Here is a 15,905-nt window from a genome sequence, read left to right on the forward strand (position 1 = left end):
CTAAAAAGCATGGGAACAAGGCTAATTCGGGGACTAAATATGCTCTAATTATGGTCACATCAAATATCCCCAAACCAAACCTTTGCTCGTCCCGAGTAAAGAGGTGACAAAGACTAGGACCGTTATTTAAACTAACCTAATAGCATAGCCGATATGAGATAATTAGCGGGTCTCACTCCGCCCCTTAAACTCACAACAAGACAACCATGAGGTAGGATGCCTTCTTGCAAGGCAAGGTGGGTCTTGCCAAAATGGCGACACATCCAAACATTAAGCACATAAAATCAAGTAATGGATGCATCTACAAAATAATAGCCACCTTACTCATCTAAGTGGCGGAAATTATCTACAAGGGAAGCAATTCAAGGGTACACACTCCTTCATAGATGCAATTTCTTCAAACTACTAAGCCTAGAAGGATACCAATAAATCACCTCCAAATTGTGTCAAGCTAGGGCACCCTTGTCCTCAATCGTTAAATGCTTTTGTCAAGAGTAGACTCCCTATGGTGTTAGAAACACTGGAGGATCGCGGAATTCCCCCTCTTGCCTAGACAAGAAGAAGGGTCGTCCCCTCTCTACCATGCACAAAAATGGATACGATGGATAAAGAGATCGATAGATATTTGAGTTTCATTTTGGGAGTTTGCTTTGTTGTTGTTTTTCCCCCCAATCTCTTGTGGCATATAACATTTGAGAACACTTTCGTGCCATTTCTTTTGATTTTTGGCATTTCAATACTTGACAACTTTCAACTTTTCTTTGCATTTCTCTTTGAACATTTTCAAAGTCACCCCATATGTAGTGAGGGTGCCTTATATTTGAAGCATTAGGAGTCTATTTTTACTCCTCTTTTCATTTGATGCAATTGGCAAACTTTTTCACTTTTCATTTCATTGAACTCAAATCAATTTCTTTTTGTGCCCATTTCCTTTGATGACAAAATGTATGGTAGAACATGGATGATAGATGCATGGTTTCAAGGGTCACCTTGGAATAAACGGTAGCCAAGGAGTTATCACACCACAAGGTACTCTTGACTAGGCCTTAATCTATGGGTCAAAGGATACTAGCATGACACATCCTAGGGTGTTTTACAAGTATTCTAACAAGCAAAGTCTTAAGAAGAAAAAGCATCTACTAGGGCCTATAAACACTTGTCACGCTTCCCAAATAGACGGTTTCGCAAAATTTTCTAACATGCAACTACATGCCATGATGCAACTAACATATAAACATCTTAATGCAAATGATTCTACCAACTAATATGCCATATAAACTAAATGCAAGTCCTAAATTCACATTATTGTACCACATCAATCAAAATAAAGCCACATAGTCATTAACATAAAGAGGAAAAAGGAGATTGGAAAGATCATACCATGCGGTCTTCAATATCCTCATTTCTCAGATGTAGCGTAGTCGATCAATGTGAACAAGGATAGAACAAATACAATATATACAATAATATATACAAGTCTACACTACAAAGGAAATGAACTTGTTTTTGGATTTTCAAATTTTTCTATTTTTCTATTTTTTTTATTTTTCGAAACTTTATGATTTTTTTTTGGGTTTTTGAATAAAAGTTAAGTTAGAATTCCCCATCCCCACACTAATATGGGCATTGTCCTCAATGGCCAAAATGATGGGAAATTATGCAAACATGATGCATGAATTCTATACTAAATGCAAGCTATACTAATCTACACTACATGATGCATGGGTTTTTGTTTATGACGGAGAGCGTAATTTAGATTACCTCCCGTTGCGTATGCATGTACTTCCCCAAACCGAGATAGACATTATTTCTAACGTCCTAAAATATGGGGTAGTTCATGCACACAAGATGCAATGCATGAAACTAAATTGTCATTTTGGATTTTTCAAACGGGAACAATAAAATAAGAACACCTCAATGGGGCCGAGGTTTTAGTCCTCTATGTTGCTAGGACTCTCCAAACTATGATCAAGATAAAAATAAATACAACAAAGAAAGAAGTAGACAAACCTCAAGAGGGTAGGAGCCTCCAAAGCTTGCTAGTCCTCCACCATATCATCATTGTCATCATTTTCCTCCATAGAAGTGGACTCATCTCCACTCCCCTCTTCACTTCCTTGGTCACTTCCTTCATCATCTTTATTAGCCTCTTCTTCTTCATCATCTACCTCTTCATCAACACCCTCATCATCATCAACCTCATCATCGACATTCCCATCTTCACCCGGTCTTTCACCCCTAGATGTACTTGGAAAGAAGACTTCCCTATCCGCCCAACTAGGCAAAGGACATGAAGGATCAAGTAGTCCTTGCCTCGCTAAATGAAAGAGGGGTGGATATTGGGCTAAGTATGCATCTACTCGATCATTGTAAGCTTGTTTATGCATTTCTTGCATAAGTAGAGTCATGTAGTCATTGCCCACTTCAACACTTTCGGGTTTGAACTCTTGATATTTGAATGAGTAGGGTGGTGTGACAATGGAGGAGGAGGGTGTTGGGAAATGTGTCCTGAACAATAGTGCGATCACATGATTTAAATATCATTATGAAATCTCATTTTAAAGAATACAATTGTGAAGTATTTTTACTGTCAACTGGTCAACATATATCGGTAATGATTGGCTGACTAGAGTTTGACATTATTTAGTCGTGACGGTGGTGATCGATTGACCCCTAGGTCATACCTATAGGGCAACACTCTTAATTGATCATTTAATTAATCGTATAATGTTACGAGTTAATTAAATTACTTGAAAAATTGACGGACGATTTTGGAAGTAAAATTTACGTATTACATTGAAATGTGATTAAATGAGATACGGTCTGAGTAATTGAATCGTATCATTACTCGGATGAAATAATTGTTTAAGGTAACAATTGCATTGAATGAATTATTATAAATACAAACTGTTGTGATTTATAAACGGTAAAATATTTTGGTACAAGTAATTATGAATTACTAAGTCGTTTTTTGTATATGACGTATTTTTATTAATACGTTGATTTTTAATATGTTAATAATACATAAAAAAATTTATGTTACATATGACATGTGACATAAGACAAATTGACAAAAATAATATGGAATCCATATTATCTCATATACCGAAATTAAGGGGAGATTTAAGCAAATATTGTGTTTGTTTAAATTAGTGGTAAACATTATGATGACTTACTTTTGTAGCCATGCAACCCTAGTTTGCATTGTGAAGGCAAACAAGGGCATGCATTGGGTCTTTTTCTTCCTCCTCTCCCCTTCTACACGGTTCCACAAAAAGGAAAAGGCAAAAGGATTTTTGTCTTATTTTTGGTCATACACTACATGCTAGAGGGTGTTCAATTTATTCATTCATTCCAACTTATCAAAGATTAAGTTTTAGAAAGTGAAAACACTTCCTCTCCTATTCTCTTCCAACCGGCTTTGGGAGATCAAAATACCAAATTATTTTGAGTCATTTTTTTCACAAGATTAATATTGTACTAGCTCCTCTAATATTAATTTTAATTAAGAGTGTGCTTTGGGTATTATTCCTTGGGAGAGATCCTACACTTGGATCTTGTTTCTTCCATTAAAGGAAAGCTCAAGAACAAAAGAAAAGGAGATTTCTTTTGTGCCCATAAAACCGATACATCCATTGTAAGAACATGATTCCTTCTCTATTTTGTTTATTTGTTTGCATGCATAAAATCCATCTTTAATTTTATGACAAATTAATTTATAACATATATGAGTATGTTTATGTATATAGATCTACATTTCCTTCAATTGGTATCAGAGCCATGGTTGTTTGCATGCAAATCGGTTAAAAGTTTTTCCGAGTTATAAAGATTAACATATAAAATTTGGATAATTTTTGTTATTATGAGATATCACGAAATTAATCCATGCATGTTAATATTTCAGGTCCTAAAATGTTTTAGGATATTTTGGTTAATTTTACGTTTTTTTATTGTTCATATTTTACAATAATGGCATTTAAATATGATTTTATGAGTAAAAATGTCATTTTCGGTCTAAAATTAGCTATACTTCGAATTTTCCAGTTATTTTTGGATATGTTGTCACATATATTATTTTGAGATAACCTGTAAATTTTCATAAATTTTGGACTTGTTATGCTCGAAAAATGGATTTTTCATTATTTAATTCGGATTTAGGTGAAAAATAGGTTAATATGAGTTAAATTTCGAATATGGTCATAGAAATTTAATATGTTGTCACATGCAATTTTACAAGATGTGTGTAAAATTATTGTCTATAAAGAAGTCATTTTGCATGATTTATGGATTTTTGAAAAAAAATAGCATAAATAGTGACATTATTAGTGAAAAATTAATAAAACATAATCTATGACTTAGGAAAAACGTCTAATGTTGCATTTTATTATCTTTTTCAGATCTAAAATTGAAAATTTAATGAATATAATTTTTTCCTCATGTTTTATGATTATTTTAGTTAAAACCGATAAACCGCAACATTGTTTTTCCGGAAAAATATCGAAATTTTTAACCTAAGTTTTTGAACATTATGAGTATCATAGTATTTTTCCAGAATGTTCATGTGTTTAAATTTCAAATTTCAAATTTATTTGAAATTTTGTGACTTATTTGAAGTTTATGGCTTATTTTTGTAATTTTTGGTCCATTAATGAACAATTTTAGAAATATGAGTTAATTGTGGTCAAATAATTAGTGAAGACTAAATTTTGAGTCATAAGAGGTTAGGGTAATTAACTTATGCATAAATATGAATTTATGTAATTTTGTGATTGTAAAATGTTGAAATCACGCAAATCCGTAAAAACCGAGTAATATACGATATTGGCTAATTAAAGGCGATTTAGCATAAAAATGAGCATCTTCATACATATTATAATGCTGCATTTTCTTTACGATTTTCATAATTTTTTTTTTATGTAATTTTACTTAGTATGGCCTTAGATTTAATTGGTATTTCCCGATATGTATGGGAATATCGATTCGGTTGTAATTTTATTGTGATCTCGCATCACCGTTTTGTAATTTAATAGATTTATTTTATTTTAGTTACAAATGTATAATAGGAAATTATGTAATTTATTATGTAATTTTATTCATTCCGGAGTTCCCAAAGACGGATTTCTTCAAGAATGGCGATACATAAAGACGGTGTTACCTCGAGATGCGTGCCACAACCGAAGTTCAAGGGACCAATGGAGTTTGTTCCGAATATGTAATAGTTAAATAGTTTTTCTATTTTAGGAAAGGCCATACTAGGATTTATTTTATGCTTGCATTTTATTTTATGTCACATGCATCGCTAAATCGCCATAACTAAAACATGCATCATCTTCTTTCATCGAGTTTATCGACCGTGTCAATTAGAATTATCGTAGTTCACCGCTTTAGTTCACTTAAAACGTGATAGATAATAAATTGACATGACCTCTCGCTAAAACAAAACAATTGAGACATAGCCTTACCAAATAGTAGAAACCATGAAAACCTATTTCGCAAGGGAGTGCACTCGGCCTTACCGGGGTACAAACCTTGTTACGTAGGGGAAGTGGGTGATGAGTGTTAATCCACCGAATTCATGTTAATGAGGGTTTCATCGGCCATACCGTGCCCAAGTTGATGTGGATTTGGATCATGGACACATTTATTCGAAATTTGAATTGAGCTCAACGGAAGTATTCGCGACCGTAGTTGCATGTGTTCCGGGCTATAGATAAATATTAGAGTAATTTTATCGACCAAGAGTTCTAAAAGTAGAATCGATTAAAGCGTTAATCCACCGAGTTATATTGATAAGGGTTTCATCGGCCATACCGTGCCCAAGTTAATATGAATTTGGGTCTTGGAATCATTTATCATAGTTGGGTAGAGGTCACTATGTAAATGCTTTACTTGTTATTTACAAGTATTAATAAAACGATAAATGTGAAAGTTTTCCATTATTCCGTTATCATATTGTTCTATTTCTTTACCACAATTCATATACGATATCATTTCGATTCAAATCTCCATTAAAACATCGTAACTAAAGACAAAATATGAATTTGCTTCTAAAACCTCAAATGAACCATTGCTAAGGATCTCTTGAAAGGAGTATAGATTAATGTTATTCATTATCAAACAGGTTTTTGATTCTAGACTAACACATCTACTTACAATGGATTGTTTTTCATATACTTAAATGAATTAAGTACCTTGAAGCGATAAATTGTTTTGGTGATTAGATTTTCAGAATTCGTAATTGACCAAAATAACGCAACCACTTCAATGAAAATTTTAAGACTAAACGAAGAAATGAAGAGTAATCTTCATGAATTCAATTTTGCTTCTCAAAGCAAAGACTCATTGAAATGAGTGGGAGCATTCTCTTAAACCGTTAAGATGAGGACGAGGTTCAAGAAGTAACGATAATAATGGAATTGATACAAGGTAATGTTATAGGTAAAGTTGTTGAGAATGACGATACTAAACCTATCAATCCCGACCGATAAAGTTTCCATTGTCTTAAATGTTAGACACCAGAAAGGAAACTACCCCAAATTATTGAAGAATCAACAAATTAGTTGTGGGACATCTAATAGGATCTTCTTCTTTAAATGTTTACATGATTGACATAAATTTTGCTAGTACCACTTCGTCAATATTAGAAACCGGTGGTGGTTTACATCGTTGTACTTGATACATAGAATGATTAGAATATGACGACTAGCATCAATGATGTCGAGAGATAGAGTCATTGTGTACTCAATCTAGTTTTCGGGTTTGGAGTTGTACTTAATTGTGACTATTAAGTACATAAACTCTAAATAAGAATATATACTTGTTACTATACAAAAGAGGTTTCACTTTTGTGACCCTATACACCACGGTTTGATGTATGGCTAGCCCATTATCAAGGTGATTATATCCTGAACCAAACTAGAATGATATATCATAAAGATGTTGCACGACTCAAATTGGTAACCCAAGATTAAACCTTACAAATTTTGGAATGATGAACGCAAAGAGTTATCGAGTACTCTTGAAACCATTAGATTGTTAATGGTATATGCGTATCTTGTATTCAAAGCAAGATATCTCGTGCCTTTTGGTTGAAAAAGGAGATCGAGATTGTAAATCATTGATCCAAAATAGGTTGATCATTTTCTTTTACCAACAATTTAAGTTGACACTAGTGTGTTCACTTAATAAGGTAAATAGAGAAATCTTTGAAGAAGTTCAAGAGTTGAAGGAATCACGATTTAGCCGTGATGGAATTATCAAAGTGAAGACTTTGATATAAGCCAAAGGAAATGTGATATAGTATCACAAGTTAATCTCTCTTAGCACGCATTATGAAATAATGTGTGGATGGATAAGAAATCAAACGCTATTCGATATAGTTTGGACTTCAATCAAGTTACTTTGAGTTACTTGATCCTTTTGGGGATATTATCATTTTTGTCTAAATTATTTTTCCACTAAATCGAATCATATGAGATATGAAATGGTAAGGGTACCATGTTTGTAAGTTTTCATAAGAAACAAATGCTCATTTTTCTTTCAATTATCACGAGTACGACGGGTTTTGCGGCTCATGAAGTCTTTCTTTCTAAAATACAAGTTTATTTCTAGAAGACAGAGTGGGAGAAATTATTCAAAGAGCCACAAAGATGTTATGTCGCAAGAAACTGGTCTTTCTTGGCTACATGAGATGTTTTGTGTAAGACGTTGTTTCTTTAAAACCTAGGAGGTTAAAGTTCGTCACTTGTTGAAAATGATGAATTCATGCTACTTTTAAGAAAGCAAAGAGCTTATAACTTACAAGAGAAATCGTTTGATTCAAATTGATTACTTCTAGAAAGTAATGAATATATGACTTACATAAGAGTGTTTAAGTCACAACTCAATACAAGGCTTAGAGCCATGAAAATCCGAAATAAAAGGCTTGATTAGTTACAAAGGGTTTTGCACTAATAAAGAGATATTTCAAAACAAGATTGGTTGCAAAGAGTTTTGCACCAGTTGAAATGCTTAAGTCTATTTGGATCTTCTTAGGGATTGTGTTTCATTATTATGAAATACATAGCGAGTGAATCTAAAACTCACTTCTTCAATTAGAAGGAATGTATTCAATACATGTCTCGAGTTTAGTAGATTCTTGCAATCCTAAGATAATGTGAAACTTAAGAGAGAATCTTAAGTAGGACATAAATGAGTTGGAATCAATGTTTTGATCATGTTATAAAACTTTTCTCGATAAGTCGAGAAGTTGTGTTTATACATGGAGTTTAGTGGGAGTTACGGAAATTTTGTTAGTCTTATATGTGGATGACATATTGATCATTATGAATGATTTAAGACTTTTGGAGTATTATAATACATCTTTAATATACGGATTTATGAAGATAAATCCACATGATATTAGCGTCAATAAGAAGTCTTATGTTGATAAGATTCATGACTAGTTCAATTAATTTGAACATATTTGATTGATTCCATTTGCTTCCGCTGCCGGATCAATTAAATGAGTAATGATGTATAACACTTCATATACTTTGAGTATGATGAATTGTTTTCAAAATCGAATTTAAGTAATCTTTGCCAAGTAAGCCATAAAGATTACCCTTAAGTGCATGCACAAGCATTAAGGAAGTAAAGCAAAGTGTTTATGATGCAATTTTGTGTAAGGGTGTTACACAAGTGACAATTGACAATTGAGGTTGCGCATGGTTTCCGACAAAACCATAATCAAAACACATTAGGATGGTTAAGATACCATTGTGACTATGTTAATTAAGAAGTAGATTTTCTAGAATCGTTCTAGACAATAAAGAGCAATAAGAGATATTTATAACGGAAATTGAGTACACTTGCAATCATGAGATGTGCAAGAGGATGAGTCCCGCACACTGTGAAAACGGTGGGAGCTATTCTTAGGCTAGAGGACCTATGTCTTGATTGGATCTCGACACGTACTCGGAAAGTTTTGTGAGCAAATGTATACATTACAAAGGAAAACGAGTATGTAGTGAGGTTAAGTAAGGTACAAGAAGTTGATAAAACCTACTAACCAAAGCCTTCTCATAGGCTAAACATGATGAGTCATATCATTTCAATTGAATTGAAATGAACAACTACATACAAGATCAAATTAGATTATAGAACATGAAATAGTAATCAGGCATTGACTATTCATATGTGATAATCACATTTGTCGTTCGAGTTTTTTCCTTGAAAAACTCCTTTATACCTTGTTACATCCAAACGGGTTGTAGTGACAAATTGAACCCCGTTAAAGTGAACACGGATTAACATAGTATTCGCCCATAGTCACTTGTATGAGGTGACGTCTCGAAGTGACTAGAGTGTGATGCGATTGATGGCAAGTTCAAGTGCCATAGAGTCATGTGAGATGACTAGTCGATCACATAGGCAGATTGTTAGGAACATTTTGTCGGGCCTAATGACCGCTTATAGAGTTCTGGCAAATTTATATAGCCTGGTCGTGGCGAGAGCTGCTATAGTATTCAAATGAGTCGATTCTTTTGACTAAAGACTATTCACCTAAGATGGCTCAGTTTCAGATTAACTTTGATTTGTGTTACTACGACCTTCGTAAATGGGGTCAAATGGGCATATTTTGTGTTATGATGGCTGTGGCTAGTCGAAGGGAATGAGTGCGATAGGAATTGTCCATCCCCTTGTCAGGGTTAAAACAATATCTCAGGGCCACTCGAGGAGTAATGAACTGGAAATGCGTGGCCACGCTCGGAAGGTATCCAGAGTGGATAAATCCGGTCAATCAGTTATTCTCCAGATCGAGGAAACCATTCTTGATATGATCACTTGCAAGCACGACCTGAAAGACACCTTGCATTGAGTGGGAGATAGTAATAGGACAAGAGAATTGGTGACGCACACTTGTCGAGGACAAGTGGGAGATTTTTGGGAAATGTGTCCTCAACAATAGTGCGATCACATGATTTAAATATCATTATGAAATCTCATTTTAAAGAATACAATTGGGAAGTATTTTTACTGTCAACTGGTCAACATATATCGGTAATGATTGGCTGACTAGAGTTTGACATTACTGTCGTGCGACGGTGGTGATCAGTTGACCCCCTAGGTCATACCTATAGGGCAACACTCTTAATTGATCATTTAATTAATCGTATAATGTTACGAGTTAATTAAATTACTTAAAAAATTGACGGACGATTTTGGAAGTAAAATTTACGTATTACATTGAAATGTGATTAAATGAGATACGGTCTGAGTAATTGAATCGTATCATTACTCGGATGAAATAATTGTTTAAGGTAACAATTGAATTGAATGAATTATTATAAATACAAACTGTTGTGATTTATAAACGGTAAAATATTTTGGTACAAGTAATTATGAATTACTAAGTCGTTTTTTGTATATGACGTATTTTTATTAATACGTTGATTTTTAATATGTTAATAATACATAAAAAAATTTATGTTACATATGACATGCGACATAAGACAAATTGACAAAAATAATATGGAATCCATATTATCTCATATACCGAAATTAAGGGGAGATTTAAGCAAATATTGTGTTTGTTTAAATTAGTGGTAAACATTATGATGACTTACTTTTGTAGCCATGCAACCCTAGTTTGCATTGTGAAGGCAAACAAGGGCATGCATTGGGTCTTTTTCTTCCTCCTCTCCCCTTCTACACGGTTCCACAAAAAGGAAAAGGCAAAAGGATTTTTGTCTTATTTTTGGTCATACACTACATGCTAGAGGGTGTTCAATTTATTCATTCATTCCAACTTATCAAAGATTAAGTTTTAGAAAGTGAAAACACTTCCTCTCCTATTCTCTTCCAACCGGTTTTGGGAGATCAAAATACCAAATTATTTTGAGTCATTTTTTTCACAAGATTAATATTGTACTAGCTCCTATAATATTAATTTTAATTAAGAGAGTGCTTTGGGTATTATTCCTTGGGAGAGATCCTACACTTGGATCTTGTTTCTTCCATTAAAGGAAAGCTCAAGAACAAAAGAAAAGGAGATTTCTTTTGTGCCCATAAAACCGAAACATCCATTGTAAGAACATGATTTCTTCTCTATTTTGTTTATTTGTTTGCATGCATAAAATCCATCTTTAATTTTATGACAAATTAATTTATAACATATATGAGTATGTTTATGTATATAGATCTACATTTCCTTCAGAGGGCTCTTCAATCTCGCCCCTTTGTTGACGGATGATGTACTCGGCGCCTTTTGAGAGTTGAAGTAGGTAGTTTATTCTATGAGCACTCAAGCGGCATATCTTTGAAGGCAAAGTGAAAGATCTAGCATCATTGGTGAGCCACCCATATTTGGTGTCAAGAGGATTGTGCTTGACCCACTTGTACTTGTTAATCATGGCATCCATGTCAATGAGATGACCCCCTCTTTTCGCCACATAGGTGTTATCCTTGTTGAAATTTGGATCAAAGTACTTGGCCAAGAGAGTAACTAGACCTCCATTTACGATAAAAGCGGTGCCTTCCTTACCACAATCAACATTGAGCCATCTATCCACCAAGAGCCTTAGAGCATTGTAAGGCTTGGTGAATTCCCTTCCAACATTTAAGGCCGACTCAAGTAGAACACAATTGAGCTTTGTAAAGTGATTAGTGTCTTTTCTTGCAATTATAGTATTCCCGATGACCTTATGCCACACTCTAATGCCCGGATAGTGGACTAATAGAGCGCGACAAGCATGAAAGTTTTCAAATTTCTTCCCGGAAATCGCCTCCCAAAGAGGAGCGGGGTCATATTTTTCGGGCATCTTATGATAACGAGGTGTATCACTAAGACCTAATGCTTTACTTAAAACATCAAAGGTGATGTGCCTATTCACATTGGCAAGGCGAAACTCGATATATGTTCTAGTCTCTATCTTAGTCACTTTCAATGAACTCAAGAATTCCAAGGTAAGGGAGGGGTAAATCAATTCTCTTGTAGTAAACAATTTTCCCAACCCCATGGCTTCAAAGAAGGCTTTTGTTTGTTCAAGGACACCCAATTTGTTCAAGGCATCTTCACATATGAATTTGGTGGGTAGAATGGATTTCTTAGCATAATTGGCAAATGTATCCCTATGGGAGTTAGAAATGAAAATTACCTTCGGATAGTTTGGTAATTGAGCAATTTCCGGAGTTGTTGATGTTGTTGCTTCCAAGGGAGGATTTTGTTGTTGTTGAACTTCCAAGTTTGCACTAGCAACCACTATAGCCATTGAAGCTTTCTTTGCTTGAAGGCATTGTTGCCTTTTTGAGAGTGCCTTTGCCTTGAGTGCCTTTGTTGATCCTTTTGTTCTTACCATTGATAATTATACCAAGAAAAGATTGAAAATCTTCAATTTCCAATTATACCCAAATCGATTTTAAGATGAAAGGATTTTCCTTTGTATTTCAAAAATCGACTCAAAGGTTGAAGATTTTGGTGCTTGGATTGATTATTGTTGGAAAAGGAGTGATTAATTGATGTTGTAAGGAAGTTTGGATTTGATTTGGTTGAATTTGGTTGAGGAAATCTTCTTTTGGTGATGGAGAGGATGAGGGTTTTGGTGTTTTTGGGTAGTGTTTGAATGTATGAATGAATGAATGTGGGAAGGGGTATTTAAAAACACCCGAAATTTCAAAACTGTAGGGGGAAGACGAGCGGATTCCCTTCGGGACGCTCGGATTCTACTCAATCTGGGTTCAGGAAATCTCGCCTAAAGACGGGCGTCTTTCAGTGAAGAGGGGCGGATTCTTCAGTTGCAGGACGAGCGGATTCCCTTAAAGACGAGCGGATTCTGTTACAGGAACTTTTCTTATTCTGCGCAGGCAAAAAGACGAGCGTCTTCTTTGCTGGGATGAGCGGATTCTTTCAGACGAGCGTCTTCTCTGCTGGGACGAGCGGATTCTCGAACAGTCCCAAATTTTCAACTTTGCAGCTCATTTGGACGGACGGTTTCAGCCATAGACGCTCGGATTCCCTTAAGACGAGCGGATTACCCATAGGGACGCTCAGATTCCTCCTGGTCTACCCGGATTCAGTTCCATCCGTGCACTTGCATATCCCGTGTCATTTTCATTCTTCAAATCCCGTGTTCTTCATTGTAGGGGCACTACTAAGGCATGAATAGCCTAGGCAATTGCTATCCCCACACTAAGTTAAAGCACTACACATCAATAAAATCATTAGTCCCTCCCTCAGTTCTCTCAAAAATGATAAATATCTTGATCAAAGCATAAAAATCCAAAAATGACAAAAAATGCAATGTAAAAATTAAAATGCAAGTTAGGGAGTTAGAAATATTTACAAATGGTGGTTTGGAGAGGACTCCACCAAACTCTCATCCTTAGTGAGATGTCATGGGGGCATGTCCAAGGTGTTGTTGATATTACTCAACACCTTGAAGAAGTAGTCAAAAGCTTGTTCATTATCATGATAAAGATCTTCAATAGATCTTTTCACTTATTGTCCTTCATGTTGGTCTTGATCGATAGCATTACCAATGTAGGGATTGAAAATCCCTTCAAACTCATCGTCCCATAGACCACAAACTTCATCTAATTGATCACTAAAGATCTCTTGAGTTGTTAGAGACAACTCTCCCATTTTCTTGTCTTGGCCAATGAGGCCATCTTCTTCATTGCTTGACTTTGGTGAGCTTTTCAAGCTCTCTTTGTTACAATTCACTTGCTCTTTGAATGGAGCATCATCGATTTTCTTCTTCCATTGGAATTCCGACTTCTTCCTATCATCTTTCCGGCTATAATGATCAACCATAAAACATGGTTCATGCAAACGGGGAGCTCTCACGGTCTTATCAAGATTGAAAGTTATGCTCTCATCTCTCACTTCTAGAGTGAGCTCTCCATGCTTCACATCTATCACCGCACCCGCGGTGTGCAAGAAAGGTCTACCTAGAATGATTGGAATGTTGGAGTCTTCTTCCATGTCAACAATGACAAAGTCCACCGGGATGAAAAATTTCCCAACTCTTACGGGAACTTCTTCCCATATCCCTAATGGTGTCTTCGTTGATCTATCGGCCATTTGGAGTGTGATATTGGTGCATTTAAGCTCTCCCATCCCTAACTTTTTACTCACCGAGTACGGCATAACACTCACACTAGCCCCTAGGTCATATAAGGCTTTGTTGATCGTGGTGTCGCCAATGGTACACGGTATTGAGAAGCTTCCCGGATCTTTAAGTTTTGGAGGTGAACTCCCTTGAAGTATTGCACTACTCACCTTAGTGAAGGCGATATTCTCAAGCTTCCGGATCGACTTCTTCTTCGTAAGGATGTCTTTCATGTACTTTGCGTAGGCCGGCACGTGATTGATTAATTCCGTGAAAGGAATCGAGACTTTCAAATTCTTCACAATTTCCATAAATTTTCCAAGTTGGTCATCAAATTTGGACTTGGCTTGACGACTTGGAAAAGGAAGTCTAATCACAATGGGCTCCTTCTCCTTAACCTTGTCTTCATTTTTCTTTGAAATTTCTTCTTTTGATGGTTCTCCATCCTTGGAGTTTTGCACAACTTCTTCTTTGTCACTAGCTTCCACAACTTCATCCCCAACTTGCTTCTTCGGTGCTTCATACCTTGTACCACTTCTCAAGTGAATGGCATTAACCGTTTCATGTCTTGGGGGATTACTTTGAGGTGGTAATTGCCCCTTTTGTCTTTGTGAGCTTGAAGATGCTAGTTGAGTCAATTGGGTTTCCAACGTTTTGGTGTGGGCTAGGATGTTGTTGATGGTGATTTCCTTTGCTTGACTATCCTTTTGCATTTGAGTGAAAAACTTTTGTTGATTCTTTTGCATTTGGAGGACCGCTTTTTGAACATCAAAACCTTGGTTATTTTGTCGATTGTATGGAGTTTGGTTTTGGTAACCTTGGTTTTGGTTGTAAAAGGGTCTTTGATTTTGGTTTCTCATGGGAGGTGGGGTGTATGTTGGTTGAGGGTTTTGAACATTTTGGCTTTTGTATGAGAGATTTGGGTGGATTTTGGTATTTTCATTGTAATAGTTTGAGTAAGGGGTACTACTCTTGTATGCTTGAAAAGCATTCACTTGTTCATTTGTTCTCCTACATTCACTTTGGTCATGTCCCAAAGTTCCACAATTCTCACATATCCCACTTGGGATTGATGAAGATGCCGTCATGGCATTAACATGATGCTTTGGTGATTTTGAGGCTTCTTCAAGTCTAGCCATAGCCTTTTCGAACTTCAAATTGATGGTATCAATGTGAGCACTAAGTTGAGCACCCAATTGAGTAATAGAGTCCACTTCATGCTTTCCTCCTCTAGTAGCCTTGCGAGGTCTACTATATTGTGAATTATGGACCGCCATTTCCTCAATCTTGTTCCAAGTTTGATTGTCGTCAACTTCGGTGAACATACCATTTGATCCCATGTTGAGAATGTTTCTTGAGTCTTCATAAAGACCGTTCCAAAATTGTTGTACCAAGAACCACTCGCTAAGTCTATGATGAGGACATGAGCAACAAATTCCTTTGAATCGCTCCCAAGCTTCATACAAAGATTCTTCATCCCTTTGCTTAAAGCCCGTAATTTGAGCTCTTAGCATGTTAGTCTTTTCCGGTGGATAGAACTTTTTATAGAAAGCTAGACCCAATTTCTTCCAAGAATCAATTCCGAGAGTATCCTTATCAAGGCCTTTCAATCATTGTTTCGCGGTGCCAATTAGAGAAAAAGGAAATAAGACCCATCGAATTTGGTCTTGAGTTACACCGGTTTGAGAAATCGCATCACAATAGTAACAAAAAGGCTCCATGTGAGAGTGAGGGTCTTCACTAGGCATCCCTCGAAATTGTCTTCTTTCGACTAATTGGATAAATGCGGATTTGGCAATAAAATTTCCGGTTAAG

At 35.7% G+C, this 15,905-nt stretch overlaps 1 non-coding gene across 1 annotated transcript; it reads left to right on the forward strand.

Annotated features, from left to right (window-relative positions):
• The first annotated feature begins 15,497 nt into the window (after positions 1-15,497).
• On the forward strand, positions 15,498-15,604 carry LOC141616312 (small nucleolar RNA R71). Its single transcript, XR_012530668.1, has one exon. It is a non-coding gene; the product is annotated as a small nucleolar RNA R71 (small nucleolar RNA).
• Positions 15,605-15,905: the final 301 nt, after the last annotated feature.

The sequence above is a fragment of the Silene latifolia genome, chromosome 11, assembly GCF_048544455.1.
Source record: "Silene latifolia isolate original U9 population chromosome 11, ASM4854445v1, whole genome shotgun sequence".
NCBI lineage: Eukaryota > Viridiplantae > Streptophyta > Magnoliopsida > Caryophyllales > Caryophyllaceae > Silene > Silene latifolia.